Source organism: Haemaphysalis longicornis, unplaced genomic scaffold (assembly GCF_048455015.1).
Source record: "Haemaphysalis longicornis isolate Haplotype H1 unplaced genomic scaffold, Haemaphysalis longicornis Haplotype H1 scaffold_3, whole genome shotgun sequence".
NCBI classification, from domain to species: domain Eukaryota; kingdom Metazoa; phylum Arthropoda; class Arachnida; order Ixodida; family Ixodidae; genus Haemaphysalis; species Haemaphysalis longicornis.
Genome location: NW_027526335.1, coordinates 139,009,050 through 139,035,550, shown reverse-complemented (window position 1 = coordinate 139,035,550; position 26,501 = coordinate 139,009,050).

Here is a 26,501-nt window from a genome sequence, read left to right as displayed (position 1 = left end):
ATCGGGTGTAAAGCAAGAAAAAAGAGTTTTTTAGTGTATTAAGTGCTAATAAAGACATCTATGAGCAGGCATCGGCTCTTTTTTTTTATCCGTTGTGTATATTTTCTGATTCCTGGTTGAATAATTTATCTTAAAGGAGTTGTACCAATAAGTACAAATTCTGTTGTCGTGGGGAAGAGATGACACAAGATGTGCCGATGGGTAAAGAATACAAAAAACAGGAAAGACTGCCAGGACTGACGCCAACATTTTACACAATGCTCCAGCAAACAGAAGGTTTGAGTCGAAATAAGATCGGCGTGATTTTTTGTCTGGTGAAAATAAAATCAGCGTATGTGACGAGCAGGCTCGGAAACATCTCTTAAACTGGACGACCCTACCTGGGTAAAGCTGGAATGCATGCTGGCCTTTGATTTCTGAATGTACGGAAGCCTAAATTAGTCATTTAAAGTCGGAAGGTTTACAAAATGTTTTGCCAATGATAGATTGCGCTGCCTTAGAAAGAATACCATTTTCACTATTTTATTTCACTATGATTTTCCTTCTCGCATCTAGTGCCGACAGACATGAGCCTAACTTTACGGACCGTGGGAGCGGTGGCCTAAACTACCCTCGGCACTGTCCGAAAGTGCTGTGCTGACTGTCAAGACACCGCGGGCAGAGCGCGGGTGCAGCCTATAAATAGCACTCATGCCGCCATCCCCGCTTCTCCGCTTTCGTGAAAAAGATAGCGGTAAGCGATAAACAAACGAACTTTTTTAGTGTTGAAGCTGCTGTTAAAACTTCTTTCAGCGAGGGTGCCGCTCTTTGTTTCAGGATCGTTTGGATCTATTCCTCTTGCCTGGTTTAAGGGTTTAGACGAAGGGAGTTGTGAAGCCAATAAATAAGACTTCTGGTGTCGTGGGGAAGAGCGCCGATGGCTCAAACAATAAAACAGCAGAAAAAAACGTCGAGAGTAATGCCAAATTTTTAAGGAAGATCCAGCAAACAAAGGTATTGAGTGGAAATATCATCTGCGTGTATGTTTGTCGGGTTCATATAAAATTAGGGACCTCAAAAAAAACTGAAGGTAAGGCTGCCGAACATCCATGTAAATAGATGACCGTAGCTGACTAAAACTGCAAGACGTGTTGGCATTTCATTTATAATTGTGCGGAAGCCTAAATTACAGATTTGGGGTCCAAAGGCATTTGAAAGCCCTTTTTGCCGATAATAGTTTGCGCTGCCCCAAATTTCGATTCTATTTTCACCTTTTGTTTCAGTTCCATTTTCATTTTCGCCTGTAATCCAGATATCAAAGCGGTACAGTTATAAGCCTAACTTTACGGACCAAGAGAACGGTAGCCACAACTATCTGCTGCTCCATCTTAATGCGGTGCGCCAGCTCACAAGACACCGCGGCAGTTCCATCGGTGTAGAACTTATACCACCATCGCTGGCTTTTTGGCGATTGCTCCACAGTCCGCAAACTGGCACCCAGAGAACTTCGCTGGAGCTTTGCAGGCGGCTGGACACACCTTCTGTGGAAACAGCATGCTACCGAAATCATTGGTGACACCCTCGGTTGGCAGAGTTGGCGTAGATATTGGGATGTCAAGCTTATTGCGCCTCTGAATTATATACTGAAGAAGACAAAAACCACTGTGCATTCGTATAAAATAAAAAAGAAGGCCATATTTCTTCGACAGTAAGCATAGCGGTGAAATTATAAGGGAAAAAATTGTTCGTGCTAACCATACCCGCTCAGATTTCTACAAATTCTACAGAAATACATCTGTGTTGCAATGATTTATGAAACTACGTACGGTGTACCCAGCGTATCTACTATGTCGTAATTGCACAAAAATATATAGTTTTGTATCTCTCAAGTACAACGTAGCTATGCATACATTTAGTATTGAAAGTTTTCATTTAGAAATGCTATATCGCTGTACTCGCAAAAGGGTAGGATTGCACAGAAACTGCCGAAATGCGTGCCATGCTCCTGATTTTGATTTACATGAAGTGAAAATCAATAGAAAACTTTTTTTTTCGCAGGAGGCAACACGAAAAGATATTTACTTTGGTAATATTTCTTCGGTAGAGGCGGTCACTTCACTTAGAGAATAAGCAAATAAACATATAGTCGATTACACTCCAAACAAATCAAGATATATATCTTTTTATTTGAAAGAAATGTGCATGCATCAGCAGACGCTGCACTCGTGCCCGGTGTAGTAGCGGTCAATGTCAGTTTGTTTGACTGAGAAGAGCCCGAGCAGGACAATAGTTCCCCCTGAACGGTAGGACACGCAAAGCTAGAAGCTTAATCACTACGACTACGGGCTTCATCAACTCTGCAGTGAGCGGCATCATAGTACTGCCTGGTGTCGTTGCCAATAAACTTCAATTCGTTTTATCGAGAAGAGCCCTTGCAGGGCATAGCCAAACCGCGCTAACGGTGCCCCCGTTGCACCAACGCCTCATATCACGCGAGTCGCACCATTATCAGAGATAGTACGGTGAAGGGCAGTGTTCCCTTAAACGGGGGAGTTTCCCTCGCGCTAATTTATCAAATGAAGGGGAAGTAACTAAGAAGCCAGTAATAGTGCATGCAATACTGATTGACCACTTCTTTGCTGTGTGCGGGTGTCGACAGCAGGCGCCGCGCAGCGGTATGGCGCTGCGGTTAGTTTTTGCCGCCGCTTGCATGGTCCCTAAATGAAGTTCACGGTAGTATTTTGGTACACCTCCCCCTTCATGAATAATGCTCATTAGGCTGTCCTAGTGTGTTCCTGCACCAGACTATCTTATCCGGTTGATCTTGTTCTTTCACTATTCGTCAATTTCTGAAAAATGCGTGCAATCGGGAATGCGGCGAGCTTTCTGTTTTGTGACGACTGCGTGAAAAAAAATACCGCGACGCTGGGACGTTCTGTTACTGAAAAATTGGTTATTTTACTCCTCCTCTTATTTGTGTTCTTTTATTTTTGCACTGTATTCTGCCTAAACCTGTGGCGTGTCATATTGTAGCCTATTTTCTTGTGTGGGAGGGGGAGCGCGAGGAAGTCATACTTTTCGTACAGGAAGTCACGCTTCGTACGCACGCGTCAATAGTTCAAAATTTTGAAAATATGTTAGACGCTACTGCAGGCTTTTCGTGATTATGGAGCCAACGATAATACTTGTTCCATGTCGAGTATACCAGCCACGGTAAAAACCAGCCTCTATAATTTGCCTCGCCAGAGAAAACAATAAATTCTCAAATGTGCAACACACTTTATTGTTCATAACCCAATGTTTCTAGATCCACACAAAAATGAAAAAAGCGGGCTAATTTGCTGTTTTTTTTTTTTATTTTCGCGTGACCATACGGTCCCGGATACCTGACTGAGGGATAATTTGAAATATGTCAGGGTTTCTGTAATGGGCAAACTAAAAGCTTATAGTACGCCCGTATTACACAAGTTGCTGCAATATTTTCGGCTTTGAGGGATTACTTTGGTCGTGGGAGAAATATAATATCGAGTGACAACGTGGAGGAAGACTATATATTAAACGACTAAATCGCCTCGTGTCATTTGGTGTCCTCGGCAAGGTTTTACTTATTCCTGGTCATACAATGTTCTATACTTATTATTGGTTCTCGTCATCGCCGTGCAGAGGCTGGAAACCAGAAAAGTGCTCGGTATTTCTTTTCTATAGAACGCAGGTAAAAAGTCGTTCAACTCGCGCTCTACTTTCAGTGCCACAGAAGAGAGCCTGCTTGGAAAGCTGTCAATTTTAGTTTCGGTAACGTCTTGTTTGTAATTGCAAATCAGTTTATTTTGCTCTTCCGGCATGGATGTATACACTGAAAGATGTTTCATTACCACTGGAAGGAAAATTGTACAAGAAGTTTTTCAGAAGCTGTGCACGCTTGAAAAAAATTGTCTCCATTTGGAGATATCAACAAGTGCAACCATACTGTATATTACATGATACACAATGCATGGAAAGATATGTAGAAATAATCTGTGTCACATATTCACGATTGCATAGATATATCTCAGCCTTGCTATCGTCTTTAAATGTAGGTTACTTTTTGCAGCACATGTGCGAATATGTCAATGTGTATTGTTTCTATCCGAGCAACGGTCGCGGCTATCTACATGTACAATTTGCTCGCAAGTAGTTTGTTCTCACCAAGACGTTGCGTGTCAGCATAATTCAGCAGCTTCACCTACCATGCTTTTCTTGAATCAAATACCATCTTTGTGGGAATTTAAGCTTTGGGTCTTCTAATTCTGATGAAGCAGCCACAATCTGCGGTAGAAGACATGATGCAGTTGTGCGGGGTTACTGGTGGTTCAAATTCTTGCAACATGGTCAAGACTGAGTTGCCAGGCTGTAAAATTATTAAGAAGACAAACATTTTTACATCGCACGATACACGTATACATCGAACGTCAGAATTTGTATTCATCTAAAATATATAAGCACCATGGCCAAGCGGAGCGGTCAGAACTGGTAGCACGCCGTTCTTTCGATTGGCTTTAAGGTCGAATAATTTGTACCTGCATTGATGTCCCTGCATTTTCGTGCCTTCCGTTCTTTTCAGGGCCACAGAGTCCTTTACTGCTAGCAAAATAAGGTGTTTAGAAGATACATATTTTTCATAAGCGCTTGGTGCAGCCAATTGCTATCCCTCAGAATCAACAACTAATAAAGCCGCAATCACCAACCGCTTATTTCGAATCCATTAAAGGGACGCAGATGTAAATTGTAAGCATTTTCAAGGACTTTACGGAATAAAGATTTTCATGCGTCACCATCTTCTGTATTTTGGCTCATTTAAATGCTTTTGTTACGAGAACGATGTATTTAAAAGTCTCGTTTTCCTGGTACCCTCCGCTGTGCCTATTTGCTGACGTCAGCAATCTCTGCCCTGCCTACCTGCTGACGCAGGCTGTCGCCAGCACACGGTAAGCATGCTTACCTGATACATATGCCATGTCAACATATCAAATATTTAAGAAACCTTGAAATGAGTGCAACGAAGAAGTTTGTTGGGTGCGATTGTACATATATATAAAAAACCAATGTAATTCTTCGTATTCTCATTGGAGGAGTTCCTACGACGGTAGCTAAGAAAGCACAAGCTTCTTTTGCTGCGCCCTTCACAAATAACTCAAGGTTCAAATACCGCAAAGTGTAAAACAAGAACATTTGCGTGCTATGTTGCATAATGTCGCCACAGACAACATTTGGGCTGCTTTTTAACGACGTCAAATTTAAGATCCGTTGCACTGCCTTTCTCTTCTAGGACAACTAGAAGAGAAGAAAAAAAAAGCATTCAGCATACCATAGAGATATGGTATACAAATATTAATATGAAACAGAACTTACGCCGAATTTCTATATTTTGATAAAAGTAAATATATAGCTCTCCGTTTAGTAGTACAACGATTCCAATAAAACCAACACGAATAACAATGTGGGCCGTCCACGCATAAAACCTCTTAACTCCTACACCCGGAGCCATGCGCGTGCATGTTCGAAAACTAGTAGATTTCAGCTGCAGTCCATACCTCGGATCTGCCGACTGAATTGCATAAAACATGAGGGCTCTTCAACCGGTCCTATTTTCTATCTCCACGTTTGTGCAATTTCAGCTCACACGAGCACAACGAAAAAAAGTTTTCTCGCGGTCGTTCTAGCACCGCGACGAGCCCAAAGACCTCCAGAAGGAGGAGTGCTCTGGGGCTGTTTTTACTTTCTTCTTTTGCTGAAATTTCGTCGCAAATGTGGAAAAAATTATGTTTATTGAGAAACTCTCGTAGAAGTTTAAAGAGCTGTTTCGCTTCTTAAAAGCGATCCCTAAGCTGCTTAGCATCGAAGATTTCTGGTCTGGGGCTGTTTTTATAGTTGATGCTGACTTAAAGTCATCGCAGCAAAGCTGTAACTGGATTCCTCCTCTGCATGCCTCCTTGCCGTAGTCTGTCAGAAGGTTAAACTTTCCGCAAACCCAACTTTCTTGCGAATGCTTTCCAATGTTTAACATATTGTAGGTGCGTAGAAAGCGATTACACTGCTGTTCATCATTAGGACTGCTGTTGGTCGTCATACTGCTGTTTGTCGATAGTTCGCGAAGGCAAGTAGAGCATCACCACACAGTTTTTTTTTGTTGACTACATGGCCCAGTTGACTACAATGGTGGTAACGGCGCAGACGACGGACACCGGGGAATGTTTTTTTTCTTCTGCGAGATGCGGACGTATGCATATACATGATGGGCACGGTCATTGCTGTTTGCAGTGTTGCCAGAGAAGAAATCACCCGCTAAAGTTCATGTGAATGCAGATTATACATCTACCCCCCAAACCGAAGAATATACGTGAAGTTCTTTCAAAACACGAACAATTAGTAAAATAGGTCAAACTCCGTAAGGCCCTGCATTTCCACAAAAATGCAGCTTTGGCGGAAGTAATACGTTAATGGTTACAACAGTCTCTATGCAGCTAATTTGCCTCACATAATTTTAGAGAAACCAAATTAGGAATAATTCTTCATAGGCGCCTCAAAATAAATAAGTCGCTTCATATGATTTTTTGTGTTTTTTTTAATGAATATTGAACACTATTCTGTACGCCCGAATAGCCTGATGCATGCGCTCTGCGTCTTAGGCGAGAGTTGCTGGATGCTGCCTGGGTTTTTTTCTTTACGGCACGAAATTTTTCGACTAACTAGAGGCTAACAGCTTCGCTGTAAAATATTATTTGGTGTGCTTTGTAGACACCCATCAACTTATACACGCGCTCATACAACGTGTGCACATGCCTCAGAGAATAAAATAACCAAGGAAACGTAGTCTGCACTTACCATACACAACTGCGAAAAAGGCCAACACCTTTTCCAAAATACGCCCTTTCGCCCTTACCCAAATACACCCGAATACGCCCTTTCACAGCGCGAGGAAACTGAACTCGGTAGAGCGACTTCCAAATTGCATTTATTGTGGGAGGAGGGAAAGATCGGAAGAGCGTTCCAGGTGAGAGGCTCGGAAGGGTATCGTGTCACCTGGCAGTGGCGGCAGAGGACTGTGTGCTTTCAATGGCAATTACGGCTAAGGAAGCAGTTACGGGGCTAATTTTCTTGTAGCCTTCATAAAAGAAAACGAATTTAGGCTATCCCTTCCTTTGTGAGGAATTCCTTTTCTTATTACGGTTTTGTTCACATTCAAACTACCTAGAAGCCAGTGCGCCACGAGGCGTAGACGGGAAGTCACTCGCAATCCACTGCGGTCGGCTTGACTTAATTCTCGTGCCTGCCACGTTTTATTTGATTTTGGTGACGGCGTGTGCCACCTAAAGATTTAAACAACTTCGATAATAACACCGGCGGTTTTCTCTTGCCCTGAGGCCCCATATTCGCGCAAGGGTATCTGCGACCAAATAGATTAGGGTTTTTGATCGTACACCCTAATAGGTGGTCTTCAAATGTCAGGTTCGGGCATAAAATATGTACGAGATGAGTACGGTATTGCCTCAGAAAATGTATATACGGGTGTAGAGGGCCCATAGACTAAAACATTGAGATGCTCATAATTATAGATAAAAGAGAATTGTTCTGTCTCAATATTAATGCGGACCATAACCACCTGCAGCGGAAACTGGCCGCGCCGCGGAACGTTTTATGGAAACGTGAACGTATATATACCGAATGAGCATATCACCACACGACACCGCACAACGTTTCCGGCCGCACAAAGTACGACACCACACCATGTGAAGTGATGTCACTTCGTGTGACGCCGCTTCCAGGGACGCAACGGCTTGTGGATGGCCACAAGTCAGCGCTAAAGTTATTTGTCCTGCAGCCCAAGAATAATAATGCTTGAGCACTAACACCATTAACCCCTAGGCAAAGGAAACAGTTCAATGGAGGGCCTAATTAGAATACATTTAGGCAGGTGCGTACGGCGAGCCATTACTGGTGGCGCTCTGAAAATCTCGCCTCACGTTTCCCAGCAAACAAATCTATAGTGTCCATAGGTGTCAGTCTGAGTTGAGCCTCACCCATCAAAGTTCATGTGAGTGAGAGGACGAGGGAAATGCAGACATGATTTATGTATTTATATTATTTATTTGTAAATACTGCAGTCTCTCTCGAGACTTTTGCAGGGTGGTTACAGGTAGGTACATAAAAATACATACAAAAACAGGCAACAAACAATATAACATAAAATTCACAACAATAAAACTACATATCTTATTACAAACACTTTTCAAATGAAGTCAATAACTGCTGTGTTACCGCATCGTTAGTGAGATCATTCCATTCAACCATTGTTCGAGGACTCCGCACGGGGCACCTTGAGTATTCATGGTGACGGTGTTGGCGACACCGTGGACCCCGAGCCCCCAACATAAACTGTAACCTACCGTGGTGATATGTTTAAAGGTGAAGGGTAGAAGCCTCAAACGGTGGCCGTCGGAGCCCAGGTCAAGCTCTGGCGGATGGGCTCCCTGTTTGTTTACCAGGCAGGGAGCTCCGGGACCTCTCAGGCTATCAGGGTAAGGTTTCAGAAGAATGTACCCCCTTCCACTGCTTTTTTTCTATGCTGTATGGAAAATTCAAAAACCCCGTCCAAACGTGATCTGTCCCTGAAAAGGGGCCGCACCTAAGTATCTTTTCCTCCACTTCCAATTCATGAGCTTCCCAAAGCCAGACAAATACTGTCGTTTCCTTGTTATCGAATCTCTTGACACAGCCCGCCCTCTTGCTTCACAATCAGTATTTTTGATTACAAAATACCTTGATGAAATAATTGGGAAAACCTATAATGCCAAAAAAACAAGGCACAGGTGAAGTCCTTGTTGAAGTAAAAAACTAGCAGCACGCAACCACACTTCTTGGTCAGACGAAAATGGTCACACCCCACCGCAGCCTGAATAGCTCGCAGGGTGTGATTTCTGAGGCAGGTCTTCTTAACGAGACAGATGCCGACATTCCTGAAGGTTTAAAGGATCAGGGTGTCACAGCCGTGCGCCGCATCACGATGCTTAGAGATGATAAGATAATCCTCACGAAACATATTATCCTGACCTTCAACTGCTCCTCACTTCCTGACCATATCAACGCAGGGTTCATCCGACGCTCCATTCGTCCTTACATTCCGAACCCGCACCGCTGCTTTAAGTGCCAGCGGTTCCAGCACTGAACCAACTCCTGCCGTGGCCGTCTGACCTGCGCAAAGTGCGCTCAGCATGATCATTCATCTGACAATTTTCTATCATCAACCCTCACTTACGCCAGCTGCCAGGGACCCCACGCTGCCTACTCTCGAAAATGCGAGAAGTTTAATCAGGAGATGGCGATCATAAATGTGAAGGTCACTGAAAACATCACCTTCCCAGAGGCGCGGAAGAGGTTCGCCTCTTTCCCCCTGGGGAGCTAGGCCGACGCGGCTCGCCGGGGGGCGGAGCGGCGTCTGGTGTCCACAGGGACCCAGTTCAGCGAGTCTGACCTGGTCCCTCCGCCGACCCCCCCTGGGGTGCCTCAGGCATCCCAATCCGTTGCCACGCCGCTTGCTGAGGCAGCAGTGGTTGTGCTGACAACCTCTTCTGTCGGGACCGGTGCCACTGCTGCCTCTGTCTCCCCGTCCTCCAGTGCGTTTGAGGGTGCCGACCGGATGGGCAGGGGGGCCCCGCATCGGCTCCCACCGCCACCGCACCTCCCGTGCCACCTCTGGTGCCCCGGACGCGAAAGGGGGCCAAGTCCGGGGGGCCTGGTCCGCCGGGCACCATTGTGGCATCCGACGAGGAGATGGATGTCACGCCGTTGCTGCCTGCAACGCAGCGCAAGGAGCGGCCTCCGATGTCCAAGCCGACAGAAAAGCCTAAAAATCCTAGAATAAGAGCCCCGAAAGACGACACATGAACAAACACACACACTCCAGTTATTCTTAAATTTGAATAATGGGAACAGAAAACATCATCCAGTGGAACTGCAGATGCCTCCTTAAAAATCTTGATGTGTATGAGATTCTGCATGCCAGTCAGCCAAGTATCATGTGTCTCCAGGAAACCCACCTCACTTCTAAACAAATTTCTTAAATATGTACATGGTATTCAGAAAGGACAGGTTTGGCTGCACACACTCTTCAGGAGGTGTGGCAATAGTCGCCCGGAAATCCTTAGCCTGCCACCCTGTCAATCTGAACACTGTCCTGGAGGCTGTAGAAATCCGTACAATAATATTTCATAGGTTGATACCGGAATGCTCCATTTACATTCCTCCTGATCATGCACTTTTGAGCTCTGATTTCGAGGCGCTGGTCGGCCAGCTGCCCGAACCATACATCCTAACAGGCGACCTTGATGCGCACAACTCTCTTTGGGGCTCCTCTAGAAATGCCCGAGGTCGCCTGATAGAGAAATTCTTTACATATTCAGGAGCATGCCTTTTCAACAAAAAACTGCCTACATACCATAACTTAGGACACAATACATACTCGCATCTTGATTTGGCTATTGGTTCTGCAATTCTCTTTCCTTGTCTTGAGTGGGGCGTAGGCACGGACCCATATGGTAGTGACCACTTCCCCACTTCCCTAACGTACATAGGTAAAGGCCCATGCAGTCCATCTTCCCATAACAGGTTTAATGAATCCAAAGCAAACTGGAGTATATTCACACAAACATCTAAACTACACCACACAACCATAAAACACCTACGCGTGGAGGAAGCCGCCCAACTCATCACGGCGCACATCCTCGACGCCGCCAAAAAGTCAATTCCCCAGGCCTCCAGTGAGTCCCGCACTCCAAGGAGGCCCTGGTGGAACGAGGACTGCAGGCGGGCGCGAGAGGCCCAGAACAAAGCGTGGGGTGTCCTTCGCCGGTACCCCACGTCAGATAACCTCATTTCTTTTGAACGGGCAAAGGCTTTTGGGAAGCGAGTGCGTCGTGAGGCGAAAAGGGAGAGTTGGCGCACCTTTCTCAATTCCATCAACTCATACACTGACACACACAAAGTCTGGACATGAATACGAAAACTAAAAGGACAACAGACACACAGCCTGCCCCTGGTTAGTACAACAGGGGACACACTGGAAGACCAGGCTAACACACTTGCACAACACTTCGAACACGCGTCCAGTTCCGCACACTACACAAACACTTTCATGAAATAGAAAACATCTGCGGAGAAGAAGTCACTGCGTGATAGCAACAAGTCGCACACTTCTTACAATTCTCCTTTTTCAATTTATGAGCTGAAGGCTGCTTTGACCACATGTAAACCTTCAGCGCCAGGTGCAGATAAGATTACTTACACAATGATACAATTCTTACACTCAGACACCCTTGAAACACTCCTACACCTATAAAACAAAATATGGATTTCGGGGCACATTGCACGCTCTCGGAGGGAGGCCATAATAGCGGCTGTCCTAAAAGAAGGGAAGGGCCCTTCCTCTTCTGCCAGTTATCGCCTCATTGCAGCCTGTGTAAGCCTGTGTAAGCTCTTTGAGAAGATGATAAACAGGAGACTCGTGTACTTCTTAGAGCACAATGGTCGTCTCGAGAGCTGCCAGGCAGGCTTCAGGGTGGGGCGATCTACCAACGATCAACTCGTTGCATTAGAGGCGTATATAAAAGATGATTTCCTCCATAAGCAGTACTATATGATAGTATTTTTTCATCTAGAAAAGGCGTATGGTACTGCTTGGAGGTATGGTATCCTCATCGATCAGAAGTCCTTTGGCATAACGGGTAACATGATGAACACGCTTTCCAGTTACATGTCCGAAAGAACGTTTCGCTTGCGAGTTGGAACTGCACTCTCTAGGGTTCATGTGCAGGAAAATGGAGTGCCACAAGGGGGAGTGTTAAGTTGCGCCTTTTTTATTGTGAAAATGAATTCCCTTAGGAAGGCATTGCCACCGTCGATTTCCTGCTCAGTTTATGTAGACGACGTACAATTATCCTTTAAGTCTTGTAGCCTGTCTGTCTGCGAGCGCCAAGTCCAGCTTGGTGTTAACAAGCTAGCTGGTTGGGCAGATAGCAACGGTTTTAAATTTATTCCAGGGAAGTGCACTTGTGCCTTGTTTTCGAAGAGGCGTGGCATCCGGCCGGATCCAGACATTCATCTCAGTGGTGTCTCGATTCCAGTCAAAAAGGAACCCAAGTTTTTAGGTATAATCTTTGACGAAAAGCTCACATTTATCCCACACATAAAACAACTAAAACATAAATGCTTAAAAGCACTGACTATCCTGAAGGTTCTGTCGCACATTTCTTTTAGTGCTGACAAACAACTTCTTTTACGTGTTTTTACCAGCTTCATAGGTTCACGATTGCACTATGGTAGCGTGGTGTATGGGTCAGCAAATAAAACATCCCTCAGAATGCTGGACCCTGTGCTTCATCTAGGGCTCCGCTTCTCGTGTGGTGCCTTTCGGACTAGTCCAGTCGAAAGTCTGTATGTAGAGTGCAACAAATGGAGCCTTGAACGTCAGCGAGCTTACACAGACCTGCTTTATGCTTTTAAAATCTCATCAATGCCTCACCATCTTTTTACATCAGTTTTTTATGATACATCTATATCTCAACTTCTTACTAATCGTCCATCAGTCTCTGCTTCCTCCGCTTTACGAGTAAGAGAAGAAGCGTCACAACTTGATGTCATGTTCTCAGACACCATCCAAACCTCCGCTACTGAACTTCTAGTACCGTGGCAGCTTCGCCCGATATCATGTGATGTATCTTTTACAAGTGTCGAGAAAAACAGACTGCCTAGAAGCGCGATCGTGCAACATTTCTTGTCCCTGCAGCACAAATACAAGTGTGCTGAATTTTACACGGATGCTTCAAAAACTGCCACAACTGTTTCCTGTGCTGCGCATGGTGGCACCTTTAATGTCTGCAGAACTAGGAATAGAAATACAAGTATCTTTACGGCAGAGGCCTATGGCATACTTCTTGTAGTTAAACATATTGTTCTATATCGAATTCCGAAATCTGTAACTTATACTGATTCTTTAAGTGTTGTGCGTACATTATCCTCACAGAAGTCTAAAAACTATGCGGTCAATGCTCTCATTATTACTATTATGTCTGTGTATGCGTTAAACCTTAAAGTGACCGTGTGCTGGGTGCCAGGGCACTCTGTATTCCAGGTAATGAGACCGCAAACCGACTGGCGGCCGCTGCTTCCCTTACAACTACAGTTGACATAACAACAATACCGTACACCGACCTCAAATCACACATCAGACAACACATTCGCACAACATGACAGGCACACTAGAATCAACAGACTGACAACAAACTACACGTTATAAAGACACTCTTGGGAGCATACACCACTGACACACCCAAAACAGGCACAATGAAGTTACCCTGGCTCGATTACGGATAGGCCACAAGCATGCAACACATTCCCACCTGCTCACGGGATCTCCAAGACCCCTGTGTAGTAGGTGTGAAGAGGGCCTATCCGTAATCCACATACTCATACAATGCAAGGCACGTCACACAACACGACACAACCACTTCAGAGAACTCTACAGACAACATATCCCACTACATCCATTGCTGTTTCTAGGTGACGATGCCATTGTTTCCGTGAAACGTGTGTTTGAGTATTTGTCAGACGTTAAGTTTTTAAACCTCATTTCCTATCACGCATAATCAAATCTGGCCCTATACACCAGCCATCACCATTATCTTTAACTGATTTTACTATGTTCGGTTGACACGTTTTTTGCCTACATTTTTGTAGTAACCACTTCACTTCATTAAAGAACCTTTTTTTTTGGCGCTCATTGCCCTTAGTCTGCCTTGCGCCATAAAAACCCAACCATCATCATCATCATCATCATCATCATTATTGTTCGACGAAAAAATAAATATTTGTAACAGTGTTTCGAGGGCTCCATGGGGTTATAGAGAACGGGTGGCGAAGTCTTGTATTATAACCAGATCAATATTTCAGGATGCGAAACGTGTCAACAAAGTAATGCCCTCTGATTATTTGAAAGAAGAACTGTAAATGGCAAATCCGGTTTCTTTCTGAGATGGGCAACATCTTGCTTTGTTCAAGGAGATCTGATATTGAGGTGCCCCGAAATGTATTGTAAATAAATTTTGCAGACTTTTTTGCAACCTTTCTAATTTATTATTGTCGTGTTTTTTGAATGGGTGTCAGATTACTATTGCGTGCTCTATCATTGGTCGGATAATTCAATATATTCAAGAAGACATACATTCGGTGTGGACGATTTTAAGGAATGCTGTTGAAAGAATAACTTGCGTAGTGATCTAGCTGTGATGCTGTGTATGTGTTTCGCCCAGGAAAGCTTGTTCGATATCCGTAGGTTGAGGTACTTGTTCTGCTCTATTTCCTGCATGCGTATTCGTACTGGAAGGGAACGTTTTCAAGGATAGTTTCTTGAAGACAGTTTTTTCGAAGTTGATAGACATTTTTCATTCCGTGCACCAAGCAATAATTTTCTGAAAGTAATAATTTTGTCTTAACTGGTCTTTTGGAGATTCGAGCTTTTTATATACAATTCAGTCATCCGCGTACAATTTAAAATGAACAGAAAGGTCAAGAACGATGTCAATATTATATAATAAAAACAATAACGGACCAGGACTGACCCCTGAGGGACGCGAGAATCAACCGGTGCCGAGTTAGAAAACGCGTCATTGATTGCGACAGATTGTCTTCGACTTCAGAGGTATGCAACATGCCAGGCAAGTAATTTATCATTTCGTATAATGTGGTCACATTTTTCCAGAAGCTTTTGATGCGGTTCATTATCGAATGCTTTTTTTTAAAATACATAAATATTACGTCAGTTTATTTTTCTTCAGTAATGGTACTCGCAAAGTCATGAACGGTTTCCATTAGCTGAGTAGTGATCGAGAAAGCAGCCTGAAATCCGTGCTGCACATGTTATTACCTTATGTTTTTTTTTTCTAAATAGTTAATTACCTGCTTGTAAATGATATATTCTAGCAGTTTACATGATGTTCAAGTGAGTGAAAGCGGGCGGTAATTTGGAATTCATGGTTTTCCTCCGGTTATATATACATGTTTGATTTTGGCTAGCCTCCGGTCATCAGGTAAAGCGCCATCTTTTACAGACTTCATGAAGACAACATATTAATATTTTGCACACCATTCCGCGTACGTTTTAATATAGAATTGGGGATATTGTCTGGTCCTGGAGATTTTTTGATATCAAGATGTAATAGTATATTCAATATTTCAGGCTCGGAAATACTAACATCAGAAAGTGGGGGTGGGGGGAGAGATTCTGTGAAAACGTGGATAGAACATTATTGTCCATCGTAAAACTGACGGGAAATAGTCATTAAACGTGGCGGCAAACACTCCATTGTCGTACACGCATTTTTCGTATATGACGAACATGTCAGGAAAGCAAGACTTAGGGGTAATTGTTTTCCATAATATATAAGGGGACACCCTCATTAAACTCGGAAACGACAAGCCGCAGTATTTATTGTTATTTTGAGACATTTTTATCTTTCATTCACTTGATATTTTATCTACTGCCGATTGCTACTGGAGATTTGTAGAACTTCTGAATATCGTTTTCAATCTCTTGAGCTCGTGTTGTAATTGCAACGTACCCCGAGTTAACCAAGGATTGCTGTTTTTGGATTTTTTAGAAATTGTAGGCACAACGCAATCTACAGAATCATTCACAATATATTTGAATTAGAGCAACAATTTATCCACAGAGCAGGTCACGTTTGCAAAATTGGCGTAGCAAATCTCTAACATGTTGACGATAGATACGTCATCAGCTCGAGACATATTCAGGTGGATGCAAATCTTATTATATTCCACATTATGCGCATTTTCTAATTTTAACACAACAGCTTGGTGATCCGATATACCTGGCGTGACATGACATGGCGTCTTACTTTCCATACTACCGCTAACAAAAAATAAATAAAGAATAGAGGCTGATCCCTTTAACGTTCATGTGTAGTCGCTTACGATCTCACATAGGTTATACGTAAAAACGATATCTAGCATTTTAATTACAGCTTCTGTACTTGGAGAGAAATATACCAAATCCACATTAGGCAAGTTGTTATCTCCAGCAATTATCAATTTATCGCCAGGTTTTACATGTCTGAGAAGATATTCTTTTAAGTTATCTAATACCACAGCAGAGCTTTTTGGCGGTGTATAAACTACTACAATTATATGTCTCATTTTCTTAACGTACAATATAGACCGCTTATATCGAACAGCTCGAGGATTGTAAAATAGTTCGATACAGCAATAATTTGATATAGAAAGTGAAGCAAAAAAAACTTGCGTCACAGCAATGCTGGTGATGGAGTGATGGGCTAACGCTGAGCTCTTACCACCCTGCAGTTAACTATTGATACGACACTTTCTCGAAAAAAAACAATCATTTATTGGAGCGGAAGCACTGCGTGAGTGTAGCCTGCTTCTGGGAGCGCAGGGCGTTAGTGGCGACTGCTTGCTCCACGGATCTAAACAGTCGGAAAGCACAAGACCGCTCAACTCAATGACACTGCCGTATCGCCGTAGCAGGGCCCCGGCAGCGACGGCTTCGCTCGTGCTCGGAAGTGGTACGGAGTCCTCGGCGTCTTCGACAGAGCGGAGACAAGCATGGATACAAGCGAATAACGGCGAACCCAGCAAACCGAGCAAGTCAGGGCAGGGAGTGGCGCGGACATGAAGATCGGTGACACCGCAGCCCGCAGCGCCCAATGTGGCGCTTTCGGTGCCAACGGCATGCATGCGTGGAGCTGGTCCCCTCGGCCATAGCCGGTTTGGACGCGCTCGAGCTCACGCGGGAGTCGCAAGCGACACCCGCGCCACCACTGCGCGCTGATGTATTCCGGGAAAGCCTGCCGCATGCCTAAGGAGAGCGAAAAATTTGGCACGCGAGAGTTCGACATTGAGCAAAATCACGTTCGATATGAAAAATTTAAAATGCATGTAACATTTATCAGAAATATACAAGGATTTGATATAGGCAATAATGCGATGTATCCGTGGTCGATATAAGCGATATAAGCGATATAAGAAGCTACTTTTAACACCCGAAATGTCAGGCATCCTTAAAACCCTGATTCTACTTAAAAAAAAAAAGAATGGCTAGCCTCCCGCACCTTCGGTCGCGGTTCTTACGGAACACACGATAGTTTCCAGGGGCGAATTCACTCTCGAAGATATCATCACTCAGACACGTTTCTGTCAGTAAACGAAATTCCGCGTCATGAGCAACAAATAATCCTTCGAGCTTCAAAAGTTTGTTTACAACGCTGTGCCAATTCTCGTTTAAAATAGGGAATACCTGCCTTGGCGTTCGGGTCACTTTTTTTGCGAATTTTGTATCGTTTTCGCTTTCTTAGGCCCTTGCATACATTGTCATACATTGCCCCGTCAGTGGTGAGTTTGTGGAAAAACAGTCTTGTTTTAGCCCCGGCGTTTCTCTGTTGAACCGAGCTTTGCAATGACTTCTTTTGAATTCCCCTTATCCTCTTAGAAAAATCATCTGATACAAATAAAGTTATCCCTTTCAATTTTTCACACGCGTTTAGTATTGTTGCTTTTTTTGGGTAGTCAAGTAGCTTCGAGCGGCTCCTGTCACCAAGGCGGCTAGTCTGTGACACCTTTCAATGCCTTCAAATGTGACTCCGACTTTTTCTTGGAACACGACGTTCTCTATCTTACCCGTTAGTGATTCGGGTGCATCCTCGTCCTACTCATCTATTTCATAGATTATAATATTGTTTCTTCTACTTCTATTTTCCCAATCATCTATTTTATTTAGAAGGTAAGTGGAGTCTTTTTCAGTGCTGGTAATGGTTCAGTTCAAATTATTACTTTCGTTTTTAAAGCACATACGCTAGACAGTTGTGTTTCAAGGCCAACAATTCGGTTCGTAAATTTAGTTATTGTTTTACCGCTTTCATTTTGCCTGTTCAAAAAGTCATTTATGGAAGACAGCATGCTGGTCTGGCCAGCTAAAAGTTTTTCGAATATTTTTTTTGTGCAGGCCCTGGGTTGGATTTAACGTCACCACATGACAAATAATTCACTTTGAAGCCGCACACATCACTTAGAAACTCTCTTACGTTCAGTGGGCAAGGCAGCATCACAAAAAATGGTTATCGCTTCTATAGCACTAAGCAGGAATGTAAAAACCTACCTGAAGAAAGAAGCAGAAGGGACCCATGAGCGTTTTGCCCAGTACGGTGCTGCCGAGCCCACTACGTTGCGAGGTTGGTACGAGGCCTTTTCTGGAGAATCGGAGACCCACTTGGTGTGACGTTCCAGATTTTGGCACAGCGCAGTAGTAGCAGTGACAGGAGCGAAGTTGTCGTTGATTAAGCATTGGTTCGCATGTTTTGCAGCATTGACCATAACGCCTCCGAGATGGTCCTCATACAGTCCAGGCGAAATGCAGCCATCTGATTTTGGGTGCGTTTGCAGCAAGACAGCGATAACCTGAATCAAGAAGCAGAAGGGATTCATGAGCGTTTTGCCCAGTACGCTGCTGCCGCACCCAATGCACTGAGTACGGGCCTCCTTATTCATATATTAAAAGAGCCACGTCGAGCAATCCTGAATGTGTTTCATTTCGACCCGTTATTTTTCTCCATAAAACCGCACAAATTGCACATACTTCAAATCGCTTTACCAAGAGTGAGAAAGTTCGTCAAATAATGTCTGCAGTTTTTTTGTTCGGCAAGCAAGTCTTCGAAGGCTCTTAAGATTCTTTAGACGAAAGTAAAAGTTAGCACTTGTGTTACAACTTCTTTTCTTTGCTTCCCACTAGCGCTCTGTGTTGTAGCTGAAACAAGAACGCAAAAAATCCACTGTTAATGGTAGAGTACGCCTCTAACTTAAGTGGGCAATCATTACGAAACAATGCGAATACACTGATAACGTTATCTGAGTGAACTGCTTTGTTTGCCCTATTTCAAAGGAACTTATTTATTAGTGGTTGTTTTAAGCCTCCAAATGATTCGTGAGCTGTTCACCACCGGCCTTCTTTCTAAGTACGCAGATGGAAGAGCTGTGCCATCTCATTATTACCGCCACATTTCCATTTTCGGTAATTAGGCCTTTCAAATAGAACAATTGAGAACAGTATGCCCTAAGAGTTTTTGACGCAAGCCAAAACTTAATAGGTGGCAAAATTTTATTCCACAATTTTGACGTTGCTGTAGGAAAAATCGCACCGAGGAATATTTTCACACAGAGATAAATTCCATTCAAAGTTGCAGTTTTGTTGCTAAAACAAGTTTTTGTTTTACTCTTTTATTTTTCTTTCTCATGCTCTGAAAACAGATCTCTATATTCCCTGAGCTCTACATGTGACACACTCTATAAACAAATTTTACGAGCAAGAACTGCGCTTTCACAGGGGAATCAATTCTTTCAGTAGTCCACCCGTACGTAGGCATTGCAGAAACATGAGAGGGAGCTAGCCCTACAATAAAACTTCAACAGATGCATACACTTCACATTATTGTCTGGCTAATCATGACAAAACTATTAAATGAGGAGGCTAAACGGCATATTGAAAGACCCCTCGTTTAACTATAGATGTTTTCTTTTTCTGTATTTCGTCAGCCTACCTTATTGAAAACATTTGTGAGTGGCAAAGGGTCTCGTGCAAGACCACTAATTAAACTAATATTTAGTCTCTTTTGTCCGCCTTCCGGCGAACGCGATCAGTGTGCGAATATTGCGTTTTCGTGCAGGCTAAGTTGCATCAATATCTCTCACTGAGTAATAAATATGTGGAATAATACGTTGCTTACGCTAATTATGCAGCACTGGCACGACATCGAAACGCTTTTTTGTGTTAACATTAATCCTAGTATGTTTCCTATATTCCTAATAAAAACAACTTCTTGTAATAAAACACGCTCATTAGAACATTTTGTAGAACGTTTTAAATACCTAAAAAAGGAACTTCAACAAAGCAACACTCGTTACCTTTACATCAAAAGGGAGCCCAACGCGCCAGAAAATATTCACAAGCATGAACCCTTGCCTTACGCACCAATGTAAATAGTAAACCGGGATTCAATTTGCAGAAACGAAAAGGTAAATCTGGCCTCAATTGTCCAAACATATGTGATATATACAGCAATTTAAGCGGCAGACAGACTAAGCGTATGCTCTCTGTGATAGTGCTATAAAAAGGTGTGCTTAGCATACGCGATTTGGGTACGCGAAGGCACGCGATTTAGCTATATTCACTTTTAAATATGTATATTGTAATGAAATAACGGTAAGCTTAAAGCTCTAATTAGGACAAGGCATTCAATCTTCTCAGAAAGAAAGCACACCACATAGGGATGTGCCACCTACTTTAGGTACCAAAACGGGTGTGTGCACTAATGCGGTGTATGTGCATGTTCGCAGTTCCTGTGCGTAAACGTACGAGTAGTGCGTAAATGTTCTTATAAATTCATTCTGGAAATACTGCCACTGCAGCCTCGTCAATTATTTAATAATTTCTTACCCACTCATTTAACAGAGCAAGAGATTCTTTTTTTGCAAGTTTATTCAGTAGAAAAGCCTGTGTGTTTCTTTTTGGTTTATCGGTTTTAAACAGGCCTAATACGTTTCCGTTTCCTAACCCCTAAGTTTCTGTCAAGCAAGAAGTAGTCTGCCTAAAAAATCTGTAAAAAACCAGTGGTCGGCAACTCGTAGTGTTTGCTGTATTGCACGATGCTTCCCGCAAGCCAATCCCAAACGGCAAATTTCTGTTTTAAACGTTGTTACGTTTCAACGTACCCAAATTCAAAATTGAGGGGTTTTCCTTAATTTAATATGTTAAACGTTTATTGTCATCTGTCATCTCAACAAAACAGCAAGGAGAATGGGAAACAAAACAAGACTTGGCAATGGCGGTTCCCATTTGAAGAAGAGGTTCTACTAAGAAAGAAAGATTTAAAAAGGAATTCTCGAAGACTAGTAGCTTTTCACGCTGTCTCAGCACTGCAGTTATTTTTTTTGACAGGTTAGGGCCAGAGGTAAGGCACGGGGATTTTGCCTGCTCTAGGCGGAAGAGCACCGCGCTTTACTGATGACCGGGAATGGGCTTTAGCTCTTCTCATTCGTCACACTATACGGAAGCAGTGTTTGCTGCACCCCGAGAAAGCGATGCGAATGTCGCAGATTGCGCAAGCGTCTGCATGCGAATAAAAGCAGTTCTTGACAGGCGTGGAGCTAAAGCGAACATTGGTCAGCTACCGAGGCTGAGAACCAAGGCTGAGGACCTGAGAAACGCACCTGACACAACCGTTTAACAAATGATTTGCGCACTTTTCTGAACAGTAAGACAGAGAAGAAGAGATACCGATGATTGTGAAAAATACGCCGTGCTGGCATTTTGATTTAAAAATGTCGGGAATAACAAATATACTAACGCCCGGCTCTCAACTTTATTTTCAGTCGTTCCGGTAAATAACAATTGCGGAAGTACGCGCTCAAGCAAAAAGCCTGTTTAAGGAAAGTAGCAGCTTACTGTTATAAAAAGGCTTTCCATAAAGGTGAACGAAGTTACATAACTATATTTGAGGTTATTATCTCCGCATTTTATTGCGCGAAGTGCATGCCTTTTTATTGAATCCTTCAAATAAAGTTGCACGTGCTTTTAGAGCCGCATTCCGACACAGAAAAACCTAGTTTAAAGACAAAACCGTATTTCGTGATTCTGCTGCAGCGCTGCAGCGCTGCAGAGCTCATTTGCGTAAAAATGCAATGTGACTGCTACTTCCTAAACAAACTGGTAGAAACACTACGTGTTTAATATACTTGCACATATGCACACTACATGCAACTACATGCACACTAGATAGACATGTATGTGTGTATGTGCATGGATACCCAGCTACATGCAGACTGGATGGATGGATTAATGGATGGATGGATGGATGGATGGATGGATGGATGGATGGATGGATGGATGGATGGATGGATGGATGGATGGATGGATGGATGGATGGATGGATGGATGGATGGATGGATGGATGGATGGATGGATGGATGGATGGATGGACTGACGGACGGACGGACGGACGGACGGACTGGCATATGAATGGATGGGTGGATCATTGATGAACAGACAGATGGATGGATGGATGGATGGATGGATGGATGGATGGATGGATGGATGGATGGATGGATGGACGGACGGATGGACGGATGGATGGATGGACGGATGGATGGATGGATGGATGGATGGATGGATGGATGGATAGATGGATGGATGGATGGATGGATGGATGGATGGATGGATGGAAATAGATGGATGGATGGATGAATGGATGGATGGATGGATGGATGGATGGATGGATGGATGGATGGATGGATGGATGGATGGATGGATGGATGGATGGATGGATGGATGGATGGATGGATGGATGGATGGATGGATGGATGGATGGATGGAGAGATGATTGGATGGATCTATCGATGGATCAATAAAAGGATTTCGTGCTATGTGTAACTTTGCAAAGTGTACCTTTAAGCCCCTACTCAAAAAAATTTCGTATCCTCTCGTATAGCGCATTTTTTACACATAAGGGTTTTTTGGTTTCTCGAGATTGTTGCCCTCGCCAAAAAAAGCTGAGGCATTAAAACCAAACTAACCCTGAGGTACTTTTCCCATGCAATAAAGGGGTGCTTCTACTAATAATATTAGCCGATTTACTACAGCCCGTGCTTTGGCGCGAGCGCTTCCACGCGTTGGCTTCGTAGTACGCCGGTAATAGTTAATACCCTTGAGTACGCTCACAAAAATATTTATACGCCTTTTTTTGAAGCATTGTGTGCTTTTTGCACTTAACTCACGTTTCCAACAAAAAAAGATTTTCCGGAAAGATCCTCAGGGAAAGACGAATAATGTCACTGAACAACTGACAGGCATGGAAGAAAGAATATCGCGCAGGTAATTATAACTGATCCGAATCCTGTGTTTAAACAGCAGTACGGAGGTTCAAGCGTGGCAGTCGACATTACTATTCATTTCACGTATTGAGCCCGAGCTTTCGGGATTACCCTGCACTTTTCGTAAACATAAGTGGACGGAAAGCCTTCGAGAAGAATGAGAATCTCGGAAACGCGAATCCTCAAACTATTAAGAGCCCCGCAATTCAACTGCACACCGTGCAGTTTTTCGGGGGGCGGCTTACTTCAAGAGAAACGGACGCCTGAACGCCTCTCTTCAGTTAGGGTGCGTGAGCGCGCGTGTTTACCTACGTCCTCATCAATGTCGAAAACAAAAGGGACGCATTGTTTAGAGTTGCTGCTCAGAAAGGGCAGGCGCCGTTAGGTACTAAACCGAACGTCTATACCTGGGACGCAATTGAAAACTGCTCACTTGCAAAGGATCCGCAACTTTTTTCAGTGTATGTTCCACTAACAAAAAAAACAGGATCTTCGGGGATGCTAACTCACTTAGAAATTCAACTGTCCCCGCAGCAAAGCACGGAGAGTAGGTGGTATTAGGCTTCGACTGCACGGCGAACATTCTCAGCGACCCCTATTCAAGGCGAAGAGGATTAGGAAAATTTTAGATATTTATTAATTTGTTTTAATAAAATCTTCCGGCCGAAGTTCTTGCTTAGGCCCGGGTCAAACACCCACTTTCTGAGTGTCGCTTTTCCACGGCGTAAACAATGAACTGGTTGAGATAACAGGTTTGTAATGTAGGTGCATTTTTGTCTCAAATAATAATCTTCATTTGGAGGTTGTGTGTAAGTGACTAGTGTTTGTTTTTAACTCAGGAGCTGTAATTTCTGTGCTTTTTAAAAGCACCAAGCTAATGGCACCCTCTGGTTGTCTTTCTTCTTCTCTTCAATGACCTTCGGTCAGAGGCACCGCACACATTACTGGAGCACCGAGTTCACAAAGTGCTCAGGTCAATAAACGAGTGCAAATGTGACATCCTGCGATGCGTACGTTTATAATCACGAGCTTTTCGAGAGGAGTTTCTGCACGACGTCGAAGCTCTTTGCAGATTAAAACAAAAAAGACAGGCTTATTTTCGTGCAATGCAGAAGCAGACCTGCAAGAAACGACGATTAATTTACGCTTCAACTGCGTGTTTCAAGCAATAAAAAATTCTTGACCCCCGAATCCAAAAGGAAGCTAATACTCAAATGTTACGGGAACAAGGCGCGTTGCTCCTCAAGAGAACTTATGTGTGGCCTTCGGCGTGCTTGTTGAAGCCCGTGTTGAAAAAAAACAGCTCAAATTGACCGGCGGGGAGCAAAGGGCACAGCAGGAAGCGAGCGGGCCAGCCTCTCCATTCAGAGGAAACACCTACATTGATACTTTGGCAAACGGAGATGTGCAAACTTTTCTTATTCATTCCAATTGGAAGCCCCAGCTGAACAGCAAATACATACCTAAATACGAGTCCACTTGCTTGTGCGTGTTCATATGTGTGTGCGTGTGCATGTGTCCGCGTGTCTGCGTGCGTGTGTGTGTTCATGTGTGCGTGTGTGAGTGTGTGTTTGTGTGCGTTTACTTGTGCGTGCGTGTGCGTTTGTGTGTGCGTGTGCGTGTGCATGTACGTGCACGCGTGTGGGCGTGTGCGTCGGTCTGGGCTTGGGAGTGTGCGTGCGTGTGTGTGTGTGTGTGTGTGCGTGTGTGTGTGTGTTTGTGCGTGTGTGTGCGTGGGTGCCTGTGCGTGTGCGTGTGTGCGTGCGTGCGCGCATGCACGCGTGCGTGCCGTGCGTGCGTGTGGCCATGTGTGTGTGTGTGTGTGTGTGTGTGTGTGTGTGTGTGTGTGTGTGTGTGTCTGTGTGAGTGTGTGTAAGTGAAGTAGAGAGAGAGAGAGCAAACTCCGGAAGAACGCACGTTTATACTTACGTGCATACTAAAATAATGGTTCTCGAAACTGGCTAACTGAGTGCATTGACTAATACATACACTTGCGATAATTCCACCTTGGATAACTCACCTGATTCAGAGCTGCTTGATTCAAACTGCTCTATTTCGTAAAGTCGATTAGTTGTAATTGTTGCCAAATGTGGCAGTAATCAACTTACAGTAATTCAATAACTTGCTGCTGTAATGAATACGGATCGAATTACTTTGAGGGGTAGTTAATTTATTAACGTAAAAAAATGCTTCAGGCCAGTAATTTTATAAAAGTTACTTTTGACTACGATATAGGCTGTCCCCTTCCCTTACTGCAATAAATGTTGACCAAGAAAAGTGAACCAAGTAGAGTTCCAATGCCCAAAGATTCTCTGGCAATTGTAACTCTACGAACGCGATGGAAAGAACGCTTCGATGGGAGCTCTGCTTGCTTTCTCCTGCATCTTTGTTCCGGTTGCATGTGTTTCGAGATAATTTCAAATTAACGTAATTACTTTTGGAACGTAATAGTAATGTTTCTTATTACTTTCGGCCACCTAATTTTTTATAATGTATTATATTACATTTTAAATAAGTCTGGAAAAGTAATGAGTAATGTAATTTATTTACTTTTTAGAAGTAATTTTGCATTCTCTGCTTGTTACCTGTCCTAGTCGGAAAATATCTGCCTAATTAGTAGCTTCTAGATGTAGATTTGCTTCCCTATATCACTAAGAGTCACAAATAATGCCGATTACCTGCATACGAGTATCCAAGCGGAACCGTATCACGAACAGCTACGTGTGGAATAAGAAAGAAAGAAAGACAGAAAGACAGAAAGAAAGGAAGAACGAAACAAGAAAAGGAAGAGAACACGAAAGAAAGAAAGAAAGAAGTAAAGAAAGAAAGAAGTAAAGAAAGAAAGGAACAAATATTGAAAGAAAGAAAGAAAGAAAGAAAGAAAGGACGAAAGAAAGAAAGAAAGAAGAAAAAAAGAAAGAAAGAAAGAAAGAAAGAAAGAAAGAAAGAAAGAAAGAAAGGAAGAAACGAAGGAAGAAAGAAAGAAAGAGAGAGACAAAAAAAGAAAAAGAAGATCCTGGCATCGAAAACCTCGCTTGTTTTGAACTCTCATGCGAAAAAAAAAGCAGTTACCTATTCATGGTTTTTGTTTCGAAGTGTACGAAGCAGTTCAGTATTCTGTGTGAATGTTGTACAAATAAATATATGTGTAGGTTTCACTACAACACCATTTGGCATGTTGCTCCGAGTCAGAGTTTTACAAATGCTGCTGCTAATTCAATCTCCACATAATTGAAAAAAAATGAGTGGCCCTCCATTTTGAATTATCATAAGCCTTCTGTATAATACAGAGGGGATACTACATGCAAACGACTGAACTTATTTTTATGTCACAAATAAAGCCGATTACTTGAATACGAGTATCCAAGTGGAACCGTATCACGAACAGCTACGTCTGGAATCATATCATAAGCTGTCTGTATAATACAGAGGGGATACTACATGTAAACGACTGAACTTATTTATATGTCACAAATAAAGCCGATTACCTGCATACGTATTACGAACAGCTACGTGTTCACGAAAAGCTACGTATCACGAAC